Below are 5,936 nucleotides of genomic sequence, written 5' to 3' on the forward strand. Positions count from 1 at the left end.
GCAGGGTCTAAGATGGTCTTGCTCACATGACTGGGGCTTGAGGTTGACTGCATTCTGAGATATCTCAATTGTTCATGTAGTCCCTCATCTTAACTGGATCTCAGCTTTCTTATCTTATGTCTCAAAGCAGGATTTCAAAAGGGTGATGGTATATACTTAAGTGCCTCTAAAGCCTAGCTTTGGAATTCACACAATACCCTTCCAGTTACAATGCTTATAAAGAAATTACAAGACCAATCTAGAATCTCTAGTTAGGATTATAGGCGCTACACCCTTTCCCCTAAGTTTTATTACAACACTGTGATTTACCATGTTGGTTATAATACAGTCATTTCCAGCGTTAAATATTTCAAACACCAGTCTAACCACCACTATGTACTTTCCCTTCACCAGTGTCCTCAATTACCTATTCACCACCATAGCCTGTCTCCATGCAGGCACAAACAAACTGAGTTCATTTTGCTACAACGCAAAGGTAAATGAAATTATCAAAATTGAGATTAAAAAGTCAATTTGAAATGATTGTTATATCTCTCCATGGTGTTACTAAATTCCGTGTCTAAGAATTTACTGAGCTAATGTTGCTGCAAGTTGAGCCATCTATATTTCTTTTTAAACTCACTGAGCTTGGCAGATTTCTAAGTAACGTTCCCATCAGATTACTTGGGATACCACTGGGCTGATACCTCTGTCTCATTCTCAGAAAGGGAGGGCATCAACTACCACAGTCCAAGGCCACATCCTATACCCTCTAAAGAAATGGCCCAGCTGTCAGATTTAACCTTATCAGACTTCCTAGCAAGCAAGCTTGCTTCAAATCTATAAATTCTGGACTGCACGATTGCATAGTACCTCAATATTTTAAAATAGGGTGGGATGTGGCTACAAAGGTTCAGTCTATAGCAAAAGCAATCAAGTTGTTTATGACTGATAAAATCTCCAAACATATGGAGTTCTGTTACTAAATTGTAAATTGTGCTCTGGTTCACCCATGTAGGTAGAATTAGTTGTAGGAGCTGCTGGTGACATTAAATTTTTTAGTTCTTGAGATTGGGTAATATCTTAGACACTTACCAGTGGAGTCCAGCATATATAGAGTCTGAAGGAAAAGCATTCTGTAAGCATGTATTAAGTAGTGACATCAAAATAACAAGAGTAGAAATCAAGTGTTTTTTGAATGGACTTTAGCTAAATTTCTAAAGAGTAAATGAAACAAGTTTATGTTATCTCAGCTGAAATGGAATCATGAATGCATAATTGCTATAGTGCTCCTCCAACCTTATTAGGGAGAAAGGTCTCTGAAGAATGATTTACAGTTGTGGTGTAAAGAATTGAAATAGGAAGTATTTATTAAATATATTAAACAAAATAGAAAGTAATACATAGTAAACTATTGTTAATTAAAAATTATTTTGGTTTTGGGGCTATACTTGGTAGTACTAAAGGGCTTACTTCTAATTCTGTATTCAGGAATCACTTCTCACTGGGCTCCTGGGACCCAATGGGGTGCCTCATATCAAACCTAGGTTAGCCCACATGCAAGGCAAGCATCCTATCTGCTACACTATAGCTCTGGCCCCATAGATGCAATTTAGGTATGTGCTAATAATCAAATGCAGGATCTCATTTATGCAAAGATTATGCCATTCATCTAAGCTCATTTCCATCCTAAATAGTTTAAGTTTTACTTTAGGCTTGTTTCAGAGAACTATGAATGGAAAATTAACCTTGACCATTTGACAAAAATTCCCAGACAATGAGGAATAATAGATATTTATTTTAACTCGATAGTTTTCTTCTTTAAATGACAGGGATTGAATCCATGGTTTTTACTTGTAAGGCATGCTCTCAACTGTTGAGTCTGATCCTGGTGCTAATTTGACAACTTTGGAAAAATCAAATTATTATAATTTATAAGCCAAATTCTGGAATTGTTATAGGCATTAACTAACAAGAATAGTTTTCTTGCTAGATGTTTTTAACTGTCTCACAAGGAAGGCATTTTGATTTTTGGGGAAGAATTTATTGTTGGTTTTCGGTGATCAATAAATTTAGACCACTGGGCACACATTGAATGATAAAAAAATGATAAAAATAATGATAAAATAAAAATTAAAATAAAATGAAAATGATAAAATAAAAATAATGATAAAATAAATAATAAAAAGATTAAAAATAAAAAAGTAAAGAATGATAAAAATTGAAAAAAATGGTTTGTTTTGTCTGGGATTTATATTTATCCTCTGAAACATTTAATAATCTCTAGAATATGTGTCAGGTTCAAGACCCTATGATCCTTGAGACTTCATATTAAAATTAAGCTTTTTAGGTGTAATAGAAGTAGATCTCTGAGAATGTGTGATAGAGTGCCTATAGACTATTAGTCATATTAAAGGCATAATTTACTAATTTTGAAAACTATTTTTTGTTTAGAAAAATATATTGAGGAAAATAAAAAAATTTAATTAAGACCAAAGTAAATTAGTATACAGATTTTATTCATTGATTTGTCTTAATCAGTGATTAAAGTTTTAGTAAGGACTCTGAAAGTGAATAAGCATAGAAAATGGATACTGTCATGATTTTACATAATGACAAATATTCAAGTGTTAATTAGCTATAAACTGATAATTAACTTCTCTTGAAAGCAAATGTATATAGACTATTGACAAATATGTAAAACGTGTAGAGAATCTGTTAAGATATTTCTGCAAATGTACATATAAAGTGCTTACACATAAAGAACTATATAACAGCATAATATAAACTTGATAGTCACCATTTTTATATTGTACTTTGATTAAAAACTGAAATATAAATTAAAATAATTCACTAACTAAATGGAATATTAGAATGCTGGTTTAAAATTGTTAAAATATTTAAAACCGTATTATTTTCTATATTAAATATTAAAACATATTCAAAACATATAATTTTCTATATATAAAAATGGAGGTAAGCATAAATTTCTTGCCAATTATCAATTATTGCATACGTTAGTTACTCATTGTATTGAGTCTTAGAATCAGGGTTATTAATGAACTCTGACTTAGAAAATAAGAATTAAGTTCCTTATAATTAGGGTCATGACACTACTTCGCATTAAAATTATAAAGGACTGTCCAGTCTCTGTGTAGTACTCAGTGCTCAAGTTCAGAACTAAAATATCTCCTCTAAGCTGCAACCACTGAACTTTGTAATATATCTGCCAAGGTGGCAGGCAGTGTTGGAAAGAAGGGTTTTTGGAGGGATGACAAAGTATTGGAGCATTGGTGATGAGAGTTGGCACTGAAGTTGGTATTGGTGTTGAAATATTATATGCCTAAAACTCAACTATCAATAACTTTTTAAACCACAGTTATTTAATTAAATAAAAAAATTAAAAAAGAACTAAAATATTTGAGATATAATCTATCAGTTTGTAGTTCTCATATATTTATACAACCAGCTGCGTTGCTGGTGTAGTGGTATCATACAAGATTCCCATATATTTATACAACCATTCTTCTTCATATATATTTATTGGTAGCTATTACTTATATCAAATTGAAAGATTTAGAATCAAATAAACTATGTCAGGAGTCATGTATCTTTGTTGATTAAAATAAAACAAATAAAAAAATGGAGGTCTGGTTGTTTAAAAATAAAACTCGTCTCTATGACATATAAAGGACTGATTAAAAATCAAACGCAGATACATAATGGTCTCTTTTGTATCTGGTATAGAAAGAAACATAGGAATATAAAAGGTCAAAGGCAGCAGCATGAAAACTCATGAAACTGAATTTGCCACATGGCTCAGGGGATGAAATTGATGGGGTGGAGGTGGAGGGCTCTAAGATACTAGAACGCAGATGTTCTAGTGAAGGGTGTGGTGATGAAACATTCATGAAACCTTACAATTAGCGTAGTATAAATTACAGTACATAAATCAAAAAACTATTTAAAACTTATGGCTGGAGAAATAGCATGGAGGTAAGGCATTTGCCTTGCATACAGAAGGACAGTAGTTTGAATCCTGGCATCCCATATGGTCCCCGAGCCAACCAGGAGCGATGCCTGAGCACTGCCGGATGTGACCCAAAAACCAAAAACCAAAAACCAAACAAAAAAAACCTATTTAAAATTTTACAATTTTAGTTTAAATGTTAAAGAACAGGCATATTTTAAATGTCAAAGTTAAAATTAGTAGAAATTTTAAAAAGCCATGGTAAGTTACATTACATTTTTAGACACAAAAACTACCCTTTTAGAATTTTGTGTATGGGGAGAGATATAAGATGGTTTTTCAAAAGCAAAATTAGAAAAGACATAGCTGGAACTTGGCAAATTTGGCAATTTTCTTGTATCCAGATTATTTAGAAAAAAATTACTTCAAATTATCTCCATTAAAAAAGAAAACATGATTTTTCAAGTAAAAAATTAGTCTTAGATGTCAATGGAAACAATCTATGTCTTTATGTGAAGGTGTGTTTATAGATTCCATCCACAAACAATATTATATTTTGAAACACGTTTGAAAACACCTTCTTAAATATATCAAAGTGTTTTATCAAGGTAAACAAATAGGTATAATAAATATGTATTATTTGAGAATAAATTAAATTTTTTCTCTTGAAAAAAAGCATGACTTGAAGTATGGCTTGAAGGAAATATGTCTAAATGTATCATAACATTTCTGTATAAAGAATCCTGTCATTAAAAAGCAAACATTGGGGGCCCAGAGAGATAGCACAGCGGCGTTTGCCTTGCAAGCAGCCTATCCAGGACCAAAGGTGGTTGGTCCCATATGGTCCCCCGTGCCTGCCAGGAGCTATTTCTTAACAGACAGCCAGGAGTAACCCCTGAGCACCGCCGGGTGTGGCCCAAAAACCAAAAAAAAAAAAAAAAAAAAAAAGCAAACATTGGTAGCTATAATTCAGAGGAATTAATACAAACTAAATACAAAATAATAGTCTTGCTTGTTTGTTTTTGGGCCACAATAGAAGTGCTCAGGAGTTCCTCCTGGCTCTACTCAGGGATCATTTCTGGTAGTGCTGGCAGAACTATATGGGATGTTGGGAATCAAACCTGAATTGGCTGCATGCAGGGTCCCTACCTGCTGTGCTATTGCTCTGGCCCTACAAAATAATATTCTTAGCCTCTGATTTATTTATTTCTAAAATTAGTTTCTTTCCATGGTGGGTGTGATGGGGGGAGATTTTAAAATAAAACAGAAAAAACAATAGAGAAGAAAATATACAATACAGAATCATCTTTAAAAACAACAAATCAAATTGACACTTTTATCTAGACTGATAATTAGATTGCAAAAGTGATGTTGAATCAATACAGAAACAGGCGGACTGGTTGAGCCCAACTTCTAGGTAATGTTTATGAAGCAATAAATAATTACTTGACCTTTCTGAGATTTAACAGAGCTTTAACATTTTCCCCACATGTTTGTTACATTAATGTTTTCAGTTTATATGATTGTTATGCTGAAAACTAAGACTGGCTATTGAAAGTATAACTGGACCACAGAAAATCAATATTTTTATAGCTAACAAGTGGTCAAATATCAGACCTCATTTTAAGGTGTACCTGGAGAACATTGTTATAGTGAGGTCAGATTCCTTGTTAAACTGTTAGTTGTGGTCAAATTTTGTTCATTTCTATTCACGAGTAATTTATGCTGAAATAAGAATTCATAGCCACGGAATTTATATATCTTAGATTCTCCACTATTAACTCCTTAATGTATTATTGTTTTACATATTAATAAGGTTAACATATTGCATTTGAATGGCTGCACTTCTGCATCACACTTCCAAGAATTAAAAGTACATAGGATTGGGTACCGTACACCATGCCACTTGTCCTTTCTAATAATACTGAGAACATAGACAAGCTCATCCAGACTATTGTAATCCATGCACTTTATTAAAACTTTGATA

Source organism: Suncus etruscus, chromosome 4 (genome assembly GCF_024139225.1).
Source record: "Suncus etruscus isolate mSunEtr1 chromosome 4, mSunEtr1.pri.cur, whole genome shotgun sequence".
Classification (NCBI taxonomy): Eukaryota; Metazoa; Chordata; class Mammalia; order Eulipotyphla; family Soricidae; genus Suncus; species Suncus etruscus.